Below are 21,134 nucleotides of genomic sequence, written 5' to 3' on the forward strand. Positions count from 1 at the left end.
GCTCCAACTAGAGGATCGGCGGCTTGTACGGGCACACAACTACTAGCTGATCAGTCTAGTGTCTACCGATAGTCTTTACTACTGAATCCCCAGTATAGTCATCCACACACAGGTGATGCGTCGTTCAGCACTATACTCAACAAACAGTAGTCAACTAGACCCAACCACAACTAGGTTGACCTCTCTGAGCTGAACCTAACAACTATAGGTTCCAACTGGCAACTATAACTTGTGCACACAACTGTTAAGTAACTAACACTACGGACAACTGTCACTACAACTAGCATGGTAACTCTACAGTGATCATTATTACAACATATCTACTAAGCATGGTAACTATAACAGTATAACATAGTAGCACAACTTGCTACTCTATACTACACCCAGAGATAATCCCACTCACCGATTACCAGCAGCAGAAGGAACTCAGAATTCTAATCTTACTAAGCCTTCTCTTTGTCTTTATCACCTGAGAATAAACATAACACAGTCAGTAATCATGTCTTGATAACAACCCGACAACAAGACAACAACACCAATACCAACACTTAATCAATCTGACCTATCAACCGTATGAGTGACACTCATTCACACGTTCGAGAAACCTCAACCGTGCGGTTAACACCTCACTCGTACATTTGGTCCTTGGCCAAATCTCTAATTACACAATAGTAGATCCATACGGTTGACCACACGAGTGACATATGACTCGTATGATTCACATCTCAACCGTACAATCCAACTAGAAAATATAATAGTTCAAGTAACCACTCACTCGTGCGGTTCACCATGCGGTTGACCGCCTCAACCGTACGAGTGAAAGCTCACTCGTGCGAGTGTAGGCTCACTTGTGCGAGTGATAAGGAACATCAATAGCAACATTTAAAGATGTTTTCCAACCTATATTCATCATATATTCATTCATTCATAAGCCTATATCAAGAATTCAACCCATAATAACAGATTAACGCATGCACACTAGACACACACGCTAATACCTCTATTTATGACCCAAATATATTTTGATATAGCTTCTAAAGAGTTTACCATTATAAAGGATTTTTCATTACAATTCCAACGATATTACATTCATCAAAAACGGAGTTACGGTTTGAAAGTTATGACCAAAACAAGTTTCCACAAATCTAACCCTGTGCTCACATGTGTGACTGAGGTCTCACTCGTGTGAGTGAGTTCTCACACGTGTGGTTGACCCTCAAAAGTGTGGTCACTCGTACGAGTGACCTGTCAGAAGTGTGGGTGTTGATGAACACCTACAGCTCGCTGTTTTCGCGTTTTTTGACCCCAAAACATGATTTTTGCTCAATCTGATCATGAAACCACTTCAAAAACATCATATAAACTATATAGCAACTATTTCTAACATCAATTAAGCATATCTAACACATTAAATTAAGAATCAAACCTAAAATCACACTTTTTAACTCAAGAACATAAAAACCCAATTTCTAACAATCAAAGTATGAATTCAACAAGACAAACCTGAGATGATGCTCACAATGATGCTAGAAATCAGTTTCTAAAGCTCTACAAACCAATTTCAAGCTTAGATCAATTAGGGTTTGTGAAGGGGATAGAGATTAGGTATGATGTTTGTTTAGAAGCTTCAAGAAAATAAGAGAAGTAGCTGACCTCTTGCTTTTATATTTAGGTTAAATACAATACCCCATCACACACGGGTATTTACCAGTTATCTGATATCTTTTGTACTTAATTTGACTACCCTAACAGAGTCCAAATTAAACAAACGAACCTGTTCTGTGACCCTTGTCACAAACTGGTCTCAACTAAACAACCAAATAATTATAAACAAATAATTATTATAATAACATACAAACACACCCAAGGTCAAAAGGATCATTTCAGCTAGGCCCAAAATGCGGGTGTTACATCGTACAAGCCGCCGATCCTCGTATTATATTATTGTATGCTAGTTGGTAGTTAACAAGTGTTATTGTTGGTATATAGCTTGTGTGTGGCTTAAGCTATATCTGTTAGATAGATTCCATTCACTTAGCGGTGCGCTAATCTCCCACATATTTTCCCCTTGCAGGTTTTGGTACTGCTAGTCAGGATGAGTATTGATGCAGAAGACATGTTTGATAACCCTACTCTGATGTGAAATTTTGTTTTAATAATGTTTTGTAATAATGTAACGCCATTGTTTAAACTTAAACTTAATTTCACGGATTAATGTAATGACGTGTCTTGTGTTGTGTTTATTAATAAAGTCTTCCGCTGTGTATATAAAAAAAATGGCCGGTGTTACAGGTTGGTATCAGAGCATGGTTTTGCAGTAAGTACGTGCGCGTATTTTGTTTCCAAACCCTGAGGCAAGTCAAACATGTCTGTGGGAGTGGGGGGCTAAGTGAAAATAGGATATATGTGTGTGTTAGTTGTGATTGAAATAACTGTTATCCACTAAGCTTTTGTGTGAGCTGTTTTGTAGCATGGGTATGGCTGATAGAAACGCAACTGACCCATCCAACCCCGAAACATTCAGAGCACCAGAAGAGGGTGTTGAGTCAGATGATGATCAGAATAGTTACATCCTTCAGTTAGAAAGCAAGCTAAAAGAGGCTGAAGACAAAATTAATGAGCTTGAATTAGCGAGGCATTCTGAAAATGATGATACACCACCTGGATTCCCAACCGCGCAATCACAAACGATACCTAATGTGCACCAGAACCAGTTTCAGAATCAAATACCTAATCAATACTATATGCCACCGCAAAACACTTTTACTTACCAAAATCCCATGATGATGAACCCATACCAAATGCAAATGTTTCATCAACCTTACATGCAACCACAGAAAAAGATGTACTTATAAGAACTTCCGTGATTGCAAACCCTCCGAGTTTTCTGGAAGTACTGATCCGACTGTAACTCTCAATTGGTTGCGAGAAATTGAAAGGGTATTTGAAGCGTGTCAGTGTGAACCTGAGCTGAAAGTAACGTATGCTAGTCAAATGTTGATGTGCTTTTAGTGTGTATGAAACGGTTATCAGTTTTATATTATTTACTACTCGAAATCACCTAAATTAAACTAAAACACAATAGGAAAGTATACCTATCGTATAGTAATATAGCTAAGGTAAAGTCCGGGAGGTCAATCCATGGACACTTTTATTGGGTGCTTTACTAGGTTATCTAAGTAAATTAAGTAACTAAGTTAGATTTAGTAATATATAGTAATTTTAGTAACTTTGGGGAATTTACTGTTTAACGACCGGTTTGTCTTTTTAGCTTTTCTTTTTAATTTAAACAACAAGATAATAAATTTAAACTAGATTATAGCAATGAAGTAAATAAAAATTACTGCGGTAAATAAATATTACTTTAACTAAACGAGATGAAAATACAATAAAAGAGTATTATGCTTATTTAACTTCCGTAGTTACGATGTTTGGCTTTTACTTTTTACTTTTTACCCTGGGTTAATTTTCCTTTATACCCGTAGAATATTTAATATGTCCACCTGGAGTTGTCCATCGCAGTCCTATAATGATAAGCATCAAATGCGAGTGTCCTCGTCATTTTATCTTGTAACCATAGTTAAATATACTAACTAATTACTATTTAGATGGTTTGACGCGGTTGTCACGTATGTCAATAATTACACCAGTTGTCACTGAATGTAACTCACCTTAATTTTAACTAGTCTTTTAACCATTAATCCATTCTCGTGTCCGTTTCAATGAATAATTTACCATATATGTAAATAACCCGTCTTCCATGTCCGGTCAACGTATGTGATTATTTATACATATAGTAAATTATAAATAGTGGTAATTTAACAAGTTGTCACTTAATTATTTTACCATACCCATTAATAGTTAAAACCCCAATCTTCCTTAAGGTCGTTCTTTATCTAAATATTAACCGTTGTACAAATTAAATTAACTCATTTTCTGTTTTTAGTCAAACATCATAACTACTTGGGTTAAATAAGCATAATAATAAATTAGTTACTAGACATGGTAAAAAGATAAATAAAACTTACACAAAAGTTCTTAGCTTCCATTAATTCAACGCGGTAGAAAACTTCAAATTCAACACCCGTACAATACTTGAATAATAACAATATTAGAAACCTTCACCCTTTGTACTATGGAGTAAATAATAAACTACTAAATATTACTATTACGGAGTATTACAGTAAACTTGTGTGTGTTTTTTTTTCTCTTCCTTTCCTACTCTTTGAGCTCCAATATTAATCCTCCGTATTTGCTTGATCAAGTTGACCCCATATCTTCTCAAAATCTCTATATGCTCTTTCTTTTTATTATTTATCACAAAAGCATCGGGTCATCATCTAACCATATGCACTTTGGAGACAATGACCAACTTTGTAATATTATTTATATCTTGTGTGTTTTACGAATTTGACATCTTGGGAATTAAATACCGAAATTTTGAAGACATTGGCTAACTTGGTGAATTATTTTATTGTGTAGGTGAGATTTGTTGAGATATTCTCTCACAACTCCCAACTTGTTGTCTGCCTCATGACTCCTCCCCCATTATCCATCTTCTTATCTCTTATAAAATATCAAGGCCCATTTTTATTATAGAAAGTGCATTTGTCATTTCAACTTGATCTATCGACAATGCTCATGCTTCGTAAATTTGTACACCATGCTTTGCTGTTTGTACTTCGTGTTTCAACGTTTTCTTAGGCTAAATTCTCCATTTTCGCATTTCGTCTTCACTTTTATTTATTTATACAATTACAATAGAAATATAATACAAATACATATAAAAACCTATTATTTAGGATTGATATTGCGACTAAATATATGTTCATTATGAGCAATATCAGTACAGTATTAAATACCTTTATAAACTTAAAAATAATATAAAAAACATAAGTTACTAAAAAAAATCTAAAATTCTTAATACGCAAAAAAAATCCTAAATTAAGTCCCCGGCAGCGGCGCCAAAAACTTGATGTGTTCGTAGTGGTATATATTTTTAACCTACAAGTTTTATATTTATTTTAGGAATAAACCTAATTTTTACTACAACACTATAGGCAAGTGTACCTAATCGTATGGTAATATAGTTAGGGTAAATCCAGTTGTTCGTTCCAGGAACTTGATGTTTTTAGGCTTTTTCTAGTTTGAAGGATTTTAGATTTTCTTTTTAATAGTTTTATATTAATAGTAAATAGGGGGATTTACCGTTTAACGACCAGCTTGTCTTTTTAGCTTTTTTCTATTTAATTAAACAACAAGAAAGTAAATTTAAACTAAGTTGTATCAACAAAGTAAATAAAAATTATTGTGGTAAATAAAAGTAACTTTAACTAAATGAGATGAAAATACAATAAAAAGAGTATTATGCTTATATAACTTCTGTAGTTATGATGTTTGACTTTTACTTTTTTACTTTTTTTTACCCTAGGTTAATTTTCCTTGCACCCGTAGAATATTTAATATGTCCACCTGGAGTTGTCCAGCGCAGTCCTATAATGACAAGCATCATATGCGAGTGTCCTCGTCATTTTATCTTGTAACCACAATTAAATATTCTAACTAATTACTATTTAGATGGTTTGACGCGGTTGTCACGTATGTCAATAATTACACCAGTTGTCACTGAATGTAACCCACCTTAATTTTAACTAGTCTTTTAACCATTAATTCATTCACGTGTCCGTTTTAATGAATAATTTACCATATATATAAATAACCCATCTTCCGTGTCCAGTCAATGTATGTGATTATTTATACATATAGTGAATTATAAATTGTGGTAATTTAACAAGTTGTCACTTAATTATTTTACCATACCCATTAATAGTTAAAACCTCAATCTCCCTTAAGGTCGTTCTTTATCTAAATATTAATCGTTGTACAAATTAAATCAACCCATTTCCTATTTTTAGTCAAACATAATAACTACTTGGGTTAAATAAGCATAATAACAAATTAGTTACTAGACATGGTAAAAAGATAAATAAAACTTACACAAAAGTGCTTAGATTCCGTTAATTCAACCCGGTAGAAAACTTCAAATTCAACACCCGGACAATACTTGAATAATAACAATATTAGAAACCTTCACTCTTTGTACTATGGAGTAAATAATAAACTTCTAAATATTAGTAGTACGGAGTATTACAGTATGAGTTGTGTGTCTTCCCGCTTTTTTTTTCTCCTTACTCTGCTCCATCTCTTGATATATAATCGTATTTTTAACTTTGGACATCACCAAACTTGACCATCCATTGCAATTCTCTTTGTATTTTATTTGAAAATGGAAGCCATCAAACTTGCTTTTAATATTGTTTATGGTAACATGCTTATTGTGTCATCATTTAAGATATACACTCCGTAAGAGTATCATAACATGACCAACATTCAATTTTTTATCTCCACTTGATTTTTCTTTTGTATTTTATAAGTCTTAAAGTAGCCACCTTGATCTTGTCCTAACTAATGTTATTTATTTAATCCTTTGTGTTGAACAAAATAAGATTCAGTTGATCTGGATTTGGCCGAAAGTGAGATTATGCTTCGTAGGCTTGTAGATTGGGCTCCGTTGCTTGTACCTTTTTTGACAATAATTTGTACCTTGTGCGTTTTGACAATTTCTTGACTAAATCTTCATTTTCGCACTCCGTCTTCACTTTTATTTATTTATACAATTACAATAGAAATATAACACAAATATATATAAAAACCTATTATTTAGGATTGATATTGCAACTAAAAATATGTTCATTTTGAGCAATATCAAAGACTCATTTACTCCCCACTGTCTTGCAATTGGGTGAAAGATCAATCAAGTCCCATACATGATTATCTTTCATGGACTGCATCTCTACCTTCATAACATCTCGCCATTTGTTGGATTCTGGATCTGACATGGCTTCACCATAGCTAGAGGGTTCATCATAATCTCCTAGATGAGGTTCATCTGAATTAATCAGAAGATTTAACCTCTCAGGTTGATGAGAAGTTCTACTAGATCTACGAAGTATAGGTGCAACATGTTCTGGCTCACCAACAGTGTGTTCAGCTTCAACGTGCGGTTGGCTAGTGCCTTCAGAAGGTATGTCACTTTGTGATTCTTGAATTTTTTTCAAGATCTACTTTACTCCCGCTGACTTCTTGTAAGATAAGATCTCTTTCAAAGAATTCAGCAAAATGAGCAGTAAACACTTTATTTTCAGCAGAATTCAGCAATTGTTTTTTTTATGGGTCATAGATATAGATAAATAGACTAATGATCATGTTAATTGATTATGATTATGATGATGAAATCCGAAACGATAGTGATGATGACAGTGACGTTTTGATGATGATTATATATGTTAGTAAACCGATCTACTAATTGACGCGAATCCTAAATATAGATCTATTAGGCCTAACAAACCCCATCCGTTGTAGCGGATGCTTTAGTACTTCGAGTTTTTATATCATGTCCGAAGGATGTCCCGGAATGATGGGGATATTCTTATATGCATCTTGTTAATGTCAATTACCAGGTGTTCAATCCATATGAATGATTTTTGTCTCTATGCATGAGACGTATATTTATGAGAAATGGAAATGAAAATCTTGTGGTCCAAAAAAATGATGAAAATGATTGATTATGATAAACTAATGAACTCACTAACCTTTTGGTTGACACTTGAAAGCATGTTTATTCTCAGGTATGAAAGAAATCTTCCGTTGTACATTTGCTCATTTTTAGAGATACTACTTGGAGTCATTCATGACATATTTCAAAAGACGTTGCATTCGAGTCATTGAGTTCATCAAGATTATTATTAAGTCAATTATAGTTGAATATATTATGAAATGGTGTGCATGCCTTCAACTTTCGATGTGATGAAAGTTTGTCTTTTAAAAACGAATACAATGTTTGTAAAATGTATCATATAGAGGTCAAGTACCTCGCGATGTAACCAAATGCAATGTATTTGTCCAAATGAATTAGGACAGGCCATAAAAGTTGGTATTAGAGCGATGGTCTTAGAGAACCAGGTCTTGCATTAGTGTGTCTAACTGATAGTTGCTTAGATGCATTAGTGAGTCTGGACTTCGACCGTGTCTACATGTCAACAGTTTTGCTTATCATTTTGTGTCGAAAATTACCTACTTATCATCCTTAGGATATTACCTGCTTATCATTCTTAGTCTAGACACATCTTACTGCATTGATTGCATGAATAGTGTATAGACAAAATTCATATCTTAGCGTATCTGTTACTGTAAACTTTGTCTGATACCTTCCGTAAATTTCTTTATAATTTAAGGGATCCTGGTACTATATATATCTATGCATATTATGCATTGAGAATACCATCCAACTATCATTTGCTGTCACTAAACTTTTCATACCAAAAATCTTTTCTGTGATCGCGTAAGATGGCCTCTACGAATCGACCAAGTTCATCTGACTCCGAAAACAGCGTGACGGGAGTGCACCAACCAATCAACTACCGTGATTACTGTAGAAAATGGGGGTGGGTTCGTGACATACTCACCTTATGGAGAAGGGAAGAAGGTAATCCATATCATGAACCGAATCTACCGCCTAACGTCGGAGTACTCGATCCGATCACCGGTGAACCAGTTCGCAACACTGTTTATACACTTTTTGCGAGAATTTTTCGTCTTGAGGCTACCATTAATGGAACTAGAGGAGATATCCGACCACTACCTCACACTAATAACCAACCAGGGTTAGTAGAAGAAGTTAAAGAACTTCGAGCTCGAGTGTTAACCTTAGAGAGCACGTTACACAATTTACAAGCACCAGCAGTATCACCAACACCAGTAACATCACCAGCCTCAGCACCAACAGCACAAGTATCACCGACATCAACATCCGCATCACCAGCCTCGACATCACAATCTGTATCTCGAGCATAACCATCGTTCTACATATCGTTCTATATCATTAATCTTCGTTCTACGTATCGTTTACATCGATTATCTTCGTTCGACATGGCGATTAGGTAATCCCTAATGTTTTAGCGATTATATATTCTTGTTCTAACGGTAAATCAAATGAGTTTAATGTTATATTAACTCATTAAATCCATGATTACATCTGAAGAAAATATATATGTATATATGTTTTCATAAAGATTGTGATTAAAAATTCTTTTGTACAAACTGTTAATGGTGAAAATATTTTAACGGGTAGGTAATACCCGAGGAATATTTAGATTTCACTTTAATAAGATACACTGTACATTCTTCGAATCTGATTCAACAGTCATTTACTATCCTACTTGCATACATCGATATACGTATCCATTCACAGCAGAATAACCATTTTCATTCAAATTTCATATTTGGATTTTAATCTATCAAAATCCAACAAGTGGCATAATGAAGAAAACATTGGACAAAATAAAATTTGTTAGAAACAAACAAATTAACTATGAGAAATTTTGTTAAGAATCCACGCTAACAAAATCCTAGCTAACCGTTCCTAGCTAACTGTTAATTCCCTATTACATTATCGCAATTTAATTATCGCAATTTATTTATCGCAATTTATTATCGCAATTTTTATTCTCGCAATTTTATTTATCGTCATTTAATTTCTGTTATTTATTTTACGCACTTTAAATATCGGGACACGTATACAAGGTTTTGACATATCATATTGACGCATCTATATATATTATTTAGAATAATCATAGACACTCTATATGCAGTAATGCTAGAGTTAGCTATACATGGTTGAGGTTGATTCTATAATAATATATATACTTTGAGTTGTGATCGAGTCTGAGATATGTATACAATGGGTCACGAATACGTATTAATTAATTCGAATATTATATATTAAACTATATATGAATTGTTGAATTACTAACTGTGGTCTACCAACTGTGGACTACCAACATTGGACAATTAAAATGAATTAAAATATTGATTATAACATATGAAACTAAACATCTCTTCAAGTTTGCCACTTGATTTCATCTTAAACCTCATTTGTATCTTGACGATTACAATCTGCGTTCAAATCTTTCATGATTCTCGAAAACACCTCAATCGAGAAGATGAACCAACCGCACTTCATCTACGGAAGAAAATATTGATGCATCTAGTTATGCACCTAAAAATACTCGGAACCTGAGTAAACGTTTAACACGTATCTGTACTAACTTCTTTGGCATTGTTATAACCGAAGATAACTTAGTAAGCCCTTTTAAAGTAGCAATTTTTATCACAGCTCCAGCAAGACAACTTCGACTTTTCAGTCAGACTAGCCTTATTATAACCTTGATACATATGTGTGCTCTTTTATTGTTACCGGGGAACCTTTTATATTCCACCACATTATCAGCAGATGTACCAGTAACTTCATTGATCTTTGACTTTCCTAAAAATCATTATTTTTATCGAAACCCCATTATCTACTCATCCGCATCTTGTAACAAGAATTGCCATACCAATTACCGGGTATCAGTAATCACTATATTGAATCTCGTAGCGTTTCTACATCAACAGTTATATGTATACATATAACATTTATCTCTTAGAATTATGATCTTCCATTCTGAAATTCTGAAAAGCACCCAGTCTACGAACCAATACTTCAAAGTTTGATAAAGCTGAATGAAGCAGCAGAAACTGCAGACAATCGTACAAAGTTTGATGATAAAGAACAATATGTTGGTAAATCTCAGAAAAGTTGGAATACTGAAAAATGAATTGAGCAAACCATGAAGGAGACTCTTAACAAATCACAAGAACTAAACTTGTACATAAAGAATCTTGATGATTACGTTTCTGATGAAATCTTTGGCGATTACCTTGCTCCTTAATCATTCCAAATCTTTGTGAATGAATTTCTTCATCACACTTGGGTTCTAAAATTATTAGATATCATGGTATCTTTCATTATAAACATCCTCAATATTTCTGAAGATATCTTCATAAATATTCTCGTCCGATATTAATTATCTCTTCACACTGTCTGTGTTATTTCATAAAAGGAAATTGTTTTAGTTTCTATATTCTGTAAATCTTCGAATTTAAATTATGAATGTTTTTGAAGTAGTATTGGGAACTGATGCATGAGTTAGTATAATATAATGACACTTGATCAACGTGATTATATTACAGTAAGTCATGCTGAGTTTCTAATGGAACGTGATGATTCACAGATCGTAACATCATCATGTGTCATGTTACATGACTCTTACATTCTATCTAATATATAAACATATCAAGAACATAATTTCTTGATAGTTCTATCTTTTCTCTTAAATTCTGGTAATTTAACCAATCAAGATCGTGCTATTACAATCTCTCTCTAAGAACGTTAGTCATGTTCATTCGAAACTTCATACCTACGAATTCTGGACCATTATTCACTTGATTTAAAGTAGGGAAGAGAAAACAAAAGTATGGAACTCCAAAATATAAAGGAAATGAAGATGGTGGATTTATAGTGAAATATCAGACAAAGCAATCGAGACAAATCATCGCATTTAACCAAAGAAGATTCTAATTTCCTTAATAATCAAATCTTATTATGAAGATTTTCTCTAAATCCCTTGAATTCCGTAAATTCACCGTGACTACGTCAAAAGTCAATTCCTATCTAAATCTTTTGTGACAGCTTCACTCATACACTTCACAAAAATTGAATCGTTTTATCTATATTAATCAATAATGATAAAACTATATTTATCAACTCATATTCGTGATGAAAACATTTTTATTGTTAACCATGACGACCTCACTCAAATTTTGGGACGAAATTTCTTTAACGGGTAGGTACTGTGACGACCCGAAAATTTCCGACCAAATTTAAACTTAATCTTTAAATGATTTCGACACGATAAGCAAAGTCTGTAATGTTGAGTTTCAAAATTTTGAACTACTTTCATGTAATCAATTACCCTTTGACTGTGCTCGACGATTCACGAACCATTGTTGTAAATAAATGTGTATATATATGTGTATATATATATATATATATATATATATATATATATATATATATATAATAAATATATATAAATAATTTGAAATAATAAAATACAACTTAATCCTTAGAATTTAATAAGTAAAATCATATGCAAAATAATTAGGGTAATGATAAAATGAATCTATATATGATTTACATATACAATTATTATATGTATATTGGAATATGTATAAAAGTTATAAATATTATATTTTCATATCGATATATTAAAATGTATAAAAATTTAATAAATTATTATATAATATACAGTTATATTATATAACTAATAATATATAATATTAATATAATAAATTTAATTATAAAAATAGTTGTCATAATAATGTTGTTATTACTTTCAATATTAATATCAATACTAGTATTATTAATATTATTATATATAGATATGAAATTTGGTATATATAAATTATTATAGTATTATTACTTATAGTATTATTATCATGAATAATATTAATATTATTAAAATTAGTATTATTATTATCAGTAATAATATTATTGTTATTATTATTAATATCATTATTATTGTTATAAATTATTATTATCATTAACAATTACTAATGTCATTATATTTGATATTTTTATTAACCTTATTATTATTAATATCATTATTCTTGTTATTTATATTATTATTATTACATACCATTAAAAATTGATCTCATTTTTACTATTAGTATTATTTTGATTCTTAATATTATTATTATTAATATTATTAGTACTTTTAATATTTATAATATTATAAACCGAATTATTATTATTTAATTATATTAATAATTATTAATTTTATATAGACTATATAAACGCGTATGATAAATCGGAAATCAACAAATTATATAATATGATTTCAGTTAAATACAAGAGTTGTTAGAAATTAAACTGTTAGGGTATCGATTTCTGTTGTGTATCAACATCAATTGCTATTTCATCTGTCCTTCCTGTCTGTGAAATTGTACCCGATGGCATAAATTTCTCAATGCTAGCAAAACTGATCAAATCACCTTTACCAACTCCACAATACCACTATAATCATAACGTGTTCAAACCAGAATCCTCACCCATTTACTAGTACAGTTCTCGTTAGTAATCAAGAACTAAAACACACACCACACAAACATAACTTCAACCAAGAACACCACCCTTGACAAACCCACTTTCACCCTCATCACTTTCATTCACCAATGACACCATCTGCATCACCATTTTCTTTAAACACCATCGAATTTAATCACTTACCTTGAGCACTCATAAACCTGCAACTTGCAGCTGTTGTACACAATCTGTTTCTTACTTTTCAGTCGTGAAACCCCAAAACAACATGAACCATTGAACCATCAAAAACAACAACCTGCTACGCCACTTGTAAACTACTATTGTCCCCGTTTGATTGTTGCTGAACGATTTCTACTTTTTGCTTTCGCCAAACACTAAGGAAACCATGAACCTCCACCACCACCCTCTTGAAATCTTAATCGATCATCTTCTTCACCTTGAAATAATCACCATCACCATTTCCTTTCTTGAACCATCATAAACAAAAACCATTTAAATGCTACTACTGCTGCGATTAATTTGTTTATGTTTCAAATGCCACCTTATTGTTCCCACTTCCTGCTCGAAATGCTAAGACACACAACCACTCGATATATAAATGCAGTCCACAAATAAATATATAGATCAAAAGCTACTTTGGCATGGTACATTTTTCTTCTATGGCCGACACAACTACTCCACTTGCTATTCTTTTAGTAATGAAAAAGGGAAACAATCGAGTACAATAATGCAAGTTGGGCCACTGCTTTTATTTTGAACCGTATATTATGGTTATTGTGGGGTTGCAATGCAATTGTTTTTTTTATGGGTCGTAGATATAGATAAATAGACTAATGATCATGTTAATTGATTATGATTATGATGATGAAATCCGAAACGATAGTGATGATGACAGTGACGTTTTGATGATGATTATATATGTTAGTAAACCGATCTACTAATTGACGCTAATTCTAAAGATAGATCTATTGGGCCTAACAAACCCCATCCGTTGTAGCGGATGCTTTAGTACTTCGAGTTTTTATATCATGTCCGAAGGATGTCCCGAAATGATGGGGATATTCTTATATGCATCTTGTTAATGTCGGTTACCAGGTGTTCAATCCATATGAATGATTTTTGTCTCTATGCATGAGACGTATATTTATGAGAAATGGAAATGAAAATCTTTTGGTCTATTAAAATGATGAAAATGATTTATTATGATAAACTAATGAACTCACCAACCTTTTGGTTGACACTTGAAAGCATGTTTATTCTCAGGTATGAAAGAAATTTTCCGCTGTGCATTTGCTCATTTTTAGAGATATTACTTGGAGTCATTCATGACATATTTCAAAAGACGTTGCATTCGAGTCATTGAGTTCATCAAGATTATTATTAAGTCAATTATAGTTGGATATATTATGAAATGGTATGCATGCCATCAACTTTTGATGTGATGAAAGTTTGTCTTTTAAAAACGAATACAATGTTTGTAAAATGTATCATATAGAGGTCAAGTACCTCGCGATGTAACCGAATGTAATGTATTCATCCAAATGGATTAAGACGGGCCATGAAAATTAGTAACCCATTGTTTCCTTTAGGTGTCCCACAAAGTGACATTTGATACCTCTGAGTTCTAACTTGTTTGAAGTGTCAAGTTTCACATACGCTTCATGACCCCAGACTTTCAAATAAGACAACTTAGGACTCTTTCCATGCCATAGCTCATATGGTGTCTTTTCTACCTTCTTGGTTGGAACCATATTGAGTATGCATGCAACAGAAATGCATAACCCCAAAAAGACATCGGTAGAGTAGTTAGACTCATCATAGATCGAGCCATATCAAGTAAGGTTCAATTCCTCCGTTCTGACACACCAATGTGCTGTGGTGTGTAAGGTGGAGTGAACTGTGAGACAATCCCACGATTCTTCAGGTGGTCCAAAAACTCTTGACTCATATATTCCCCTCCCCGATCAGAGCGAAGGGCTTTAATGGTCTTTCCAAGTTGATTCTCTACTTCATTTTGGAATATTTTGAATGTTTCAAAAACTTCATGTTTATGTTTCAGTAAGTACACATAACCATATCTACTATAATCATCAGTAAATGTAACGAAGTATGATTCACCATTTCTAGACATAGTTCTAAAAGGGCCACATACATCAGTATGTATTAGTCCTAAAAGATCTTTAGCTCTTTCACCTAAACCGGAGATATGAGCTTTTGTCATCTTTCCACATAAACATGACTCGCATACATCAAATGACTCGGAGCCAGTTGATTCCAAAAGCCCATCAGATTGGAGTTTTGAAATGCGTTGTTTGCTTATATGACCAAGACGACAATGCCATAGATATGTATTATTCAAGTTTTGCTTGACTCGTTTGGTAGTACAGGTATATACAAAATTATTATTTGAAATCACACCATGCATATCAATTTCAAAAATACCATCACGTGGAATAGCATTAAAATAAAATACATTATTCTTAGAAAATAAAATACCAAGGTGCGTAAAAGTAAGTTCAAAACCAACATCTTTCAAAAGAGAAACTGAAATCACATTGCTCGTAATACTAGGAGCATAATGACATTGTTCTAACAAAACAATAAGACCACTAAGTAGAGTAAGCTCATAGGTGCCAATAGCTTCGACAGCAGCTAGAGCCCCATTGCCCACTCTTAAGTCTAGTGTGTTGTTCTTCAGTCTCTTACTTCTTCTCATTCCCTGCATATTGTTACATATGTGAGTACCACAACCAGTATCAAAAATCCAGGAATCACAAGAAAAAGTATATAACTGTATATGAAATATACCTGATTTACTGGTCTGGCCAGCTTTGCCTTTTCTCAACTCAGATAGGTAGGAAGGATAGTTCCTCCTCCAGTGGCCAACTTTTCCACGGCGGAAACATTTGGTGTCTTTCGCTGGGTTTTCTTTCTTGGGAGGTGGTGGAATTTTCTTCTTAGCAATTGACTTGTCTTTTCCTTTTCCCCAAGTTTTCGGCTTATTCTTTTTCACCTTACCATCCCTAATCATCAGGACACTTGGATTGGAAAAATATTATGTTCAGCAGTTTTGAGCATCGAGTGCACCTCTGTCAGAGATTTCTCCCAACCTTGCATATTGTAATTCATCACAAATTGGTGATACGATTTTGGTAGTGAAACCAAAACCGTGTTCACAGCCAAGTTAGGCGGCAAGGTAGTTCCAAGTTTTTCCAATCGGTCAATGTAGCTTTTCATTTTTAAGACATGAGAGCTCACTGATTGACCCTCCTCCATTTTGCATGTTTAAAGAAGCTTATAAGTTTCATATAACTCTTGACTAGCCTATTTCTGAAACATGTTTTTCAGCTCAGTCATCATATCATATGTTGTACGATCTTTCATTTCCTTTTGGAGGTCAGAAGTCATACTAGCAAGCATGATTAAAGCTATCTTCTCTTGCTCATCAAACAACTTCTGATAAGCATTCTTTTGAGCAGCAGTAGCTGTCTCAGCGGGAGAATCAGGTAAGGGTTATTCAATTTTGTTCAACTTCCCTTCATATTTGAGAACAATTCTCAAGTTGCGGTACCAATCGAGGAAGTTTGAACCATTGAGTTTCTCCTTCTCCAATAAAGAATGGAGGTTGTTTTGGTTTACGTTTTGATTGTTTGACATCTACAAAAGAACAAGGTTCAATTTTAGTATTTTCGATATAATACTTTAATAAATTAACTACTCAAGTTTTAATATATTAAAAACAATTAATTTACGAAAGCCTAAGATCCACATAGAGGTTCCATAACTACATCTGTTGATTAGCTAGCAGTTATAGAGTCTACTGGTAGGTAGCGAGTACCAATTGCATCACATGTGCAACTCTTAGATCTTTATGGAAACTTGAGATATGTGTAGTCTAACAAACCACTATTATCTATTGGCATGTTAGTCCCATCCTTGCCTCGAACTCAGATTTCACCGTGAATACGATTAAGTCGTCCAATTTGGAAACAGTGAAAATTCATCCTAGTCTCACTCGTAACTGAAAATCCAACTCGTGGCTATAATTCGATTAGGTCTCGCCGTAATAAAAAATGACGAGGAGTGTTTGCAAGCTCATTGGATGGCATGACTTAAATTTGACGGGTATTTTAAAAATGTTTGTGTTAAGGAATAATGCATGCACACATGATTCGTTACACTATTTGTTAAAAATCATTTTAACCAATTTTATATATGTCGATCGTGTTTATGTGTCTAGTTTGTTATTTTATTTTATATATAAAAGTAACAAATACACAAACGTGTGTCGTTTTAAAACAATTTTAAAAGATTTCGGTCATATATAATTTGTGTTTCAAAAACCATTTAACTTTAAACTCGTTAGAGTTTAACTTTTAAAATCATCAATTTTAATCTTTGAAACTGTTTCCGGTTTTATTTGATGTTTTCATCAAAAACATTTAGCATATATTCTAATCAACAATTATATATAAATGCAAAAATAAAATACAACCATATCATGCAGCACATACACATAGCCTATCCCCAATATTCTATGCTTGATCCCATGAGCTGACATGGGATCAAGAGGTCAAACTAAGGGAAATATCGTAGCTCGCACTTAATTCAAGAATCAAGTGAAAACTTGACAAACGCCATTGTTGTAAACTTGACCTGTTCGTCATCTTCTAAGTCAAACTCCACGTTGCATCTTTATCGTTAATCTTCATCTTATTACATATATTTAAAATTGAAAAATACAACTAATCTAATACTTTTACAATTTAGAATAAGCTTAAATACAATACTATGAAAATTAAAAAATAAATATAATACAACGTTGGCTTCAAAATGGCATTTCTAATAAATAATCAACATGACTTAATATTGCCGTAATCAACAATCACAACAATCAAACATAGGTCGGGGCATTATGAGCTATGTGTGCAATCACAAAATTTTAATAACTACATTATTAAAACCTACATATGGCTTGTCCATGGTTACAATGCATGTGTACAACCATGGAATGAAATAAACAACAATTATTCAAGTCATAAAAAATAAATTCAAAATTTATAACAGTGATTTTTTTTAAGATCTTATTCATGCGTCATGAGGTAATCAACAAAGTTGATTTTCAAAACCATAAAGGTATTGACTTTTACCAATTCACCACAAAGCTAAATCTAAAGAAAATCACGCGACAATTAAGATGGTGTAAAAGCGGCTCTGATACCACTGATGGATAATCATGTGTACTTTTAACAATTCAGATTAACGCAGCGGATAGTTAAAATAATAATCTTTTATTATTTTATGAACAAAATTTTACAAGATTAAATATTCACTTATTTAATGAAACATGCACACGATTAATCTTTCCCAATGATTCAGTTACACAACAATAATTGTCATGAATATAAAAACAAAAGAGGAGTTAAGGGTGTACCTTTCTTGAAGAAACTGATGAACGGAGAGAAACCTACGATTAAATGATATGATCGTCTCTTTGGATAGTCCACTACACTTTCAGACAACGCCAATGGATGCTAGTCCAAAACCAAGTACCAATATAATCAACCCTTGATTAATTGTGTGAAACAATAAAAATAATAATACTCTTGTTTAGTTCGAAAAGAAGAAATATATATATTCTGTATATGTTTCTTCGCTCAGCCTTTTAAAAGAAGAACAAAAGAAAAGTGATTTTTCTTTTATCGTTTTGCGTCAACAACACAAAAAGGAAGTATGAGACTTAATTTTATTTTTACGTTTTTATGTCACTCCATGAAACAACACATATGAGAATATATATATATATATATATATATATATATATATATATATATATATATATATATATATATATATATATATATATATATATATCTCACTAGGAAAATCTCTAAGATTTTGGAAGTATGTGCTATATATATATATATATATATATCTTTCTTTAATAAAAAGTAAAGTGTCGGGATACTGAGTATCCCCTTTTCTATTATTATATGAACATAGCCAACAAGCAAAAACACATATTAATATTTTATTAATTAATCAATTAAACAATTAATTAATTAATTGAATCTAACAAATTATATTGTTTCGTTACTTGAATAATATGTATGTATATATTATATATATATATGTATATATATATATGTATATATATATATGTATATATATATATATATATATAACATATATATATATACTCCGTATATTTCATTTGACGTCTAGGTATATATATGTGTGACCCCAAAGGCTCAAATGAATTTAGCCATATAGTTATATGTTGTACCTTGCACATTAATCTTACAGTTATAAATACTTCAATATTTGGACATTAACTAAATTAATTGAATTAACTAAACCGTTATTAACCAAATTAAAAAGTTGGTGCTGCTCTTCGCGAATCTCAGCATGCCCCTTGTTGGGATGGATAGGCCCACCACTTCACTTTCACTTAATAAAGAAATCTTTCTTTTCTTTCTCTCCCATTTCTCATTTTGTTGATTGAAAGAGAATAAACGCTTCCCTTTCGATAGAGGGCTAAATCACCTACTTAACACTAACCCAATAGAACCATAACGATCGATGGATTGAAACCTACATAACTGCAATTTTGATTACCAGAACCGCTCCGGTCAGTCTAATGCTTAATTTATATTTATGAGATTGGATAATTAATTTACGATAATTTAAAAGTAATTTGTTAGCAACAACCCCTTATAGTTGTGGTTTAAAGTGTTGTATATGGCAGTTATTATTATTATTATTATTATTATTATTATTTTCAAAATAACGATAACTTTATATTAACAAAAAAAACGTACAAGATACTGCACGAGCTCACGAAACAAACCACAACTAACAAAACCAAGCCTACCGAAGCCAAAACACACCTAAATCAAAGAAACCGCCAAAAGTATAATAGAGTGTGAGAAATCAAGACCAACCAGCCCGATTCCAGACCATCTACTACCTTAACCGGCTAACGACACTACATCAAAAAGGCAAACAACACACTTACAACAAAACTCAAATACCTTCGACATTAAACTTTGTCAATTTGACAAAATGAGCCTTTCTACCCTTAGCTCTAATTTATATACTATCTAAAAGACAAAACACTGTAGAACAATTCATCAATAGTACCAGGGGTATTTTGGTCATTTCGACCTTTTTTTAAATTTAATTACTACCATGAACTTCGTCTACCAGGCTTACCACCAACATCAACCTTTAACCTACAACCGCTATATATCTTCTTAAACACTAATTTTTTTGCAGCTAATAACTTCCCTCAACAGCCGACATCTGGAAAAAAGCTGTTAAAAGAGGTAAAAAGTAATTAAATCACGAGAACAACATATAAACGCAAAACAACATCAGATTCATAAAAAGAAACTTAGAATTAAAGAGGTTAACTTATCTGAACATTATGGGATGGGGTGCATTGTTGACAGTTTCATTCGACGGAAAACAATCGACCAACGAACCACCATCGGCCACCAAGAAAATACAAGAAACATTGTTTGCTTGGTGCTTTGTTAGCGGTTTGTTGTGTTAATAAACGACGTTCAGATAAGGAAAGATGGAGGCGGCGGTTAACAACGATTAAAACTGAGAAAATCGCCGGGTTATGAATGACGGCAGCCGGAATGATATATTGAATGACGGCGGCTGATGGGTGGGTTAGGGTGGTGGTGGCGGCTGATTTTAATAGGATAGTTACTTAGTTTACAGATTTTTTAGTGAATTGAAAATAGTGAGAAGGGATTGAGAGAGTTCTAGATTAGTGGACGTCAAACATTTTATCAGTTGTAGTTGAATGGAGTTTTTGTTTTCAATATACACAGAGAAAAGAGAAAAAGCAATAGATTACAGAGTATTTATTTATTGAGTAAATTGAAATTATTAAAATTATATACTCCCATTTAGTGCCTTAAAAACAAATTAAGCCAAGCCCTTTCTAATGTACCAATATATACGAGGTATGAACATTCCAAATTAATATTAATATTACTATATTGTCTAATATTTTCGTCATTTCACCTTTTTTTTTAAATTCAAATTAAATTAAATTTAACTGCACCAACAA

Source organism: Rutidosis leptorrhynchoides, chromosome 7 (assembly GCF_046630445.1).
Source record: "Rutidosis leptorrhynchoides isolate AG116_Rl617_1_P2 chromosome 7, CSIRO_AGI_Rlap_v1, whole genome shotgun sequence".
Classification (NCBI taxonomy): domain Eukaryota; kingdom Viridiplantae; phylum Streptophyta; class Magnoliopsida; order Asterales; family Asteraceae; genus Rutidosis; species Rutidosis leptorrhynchoides.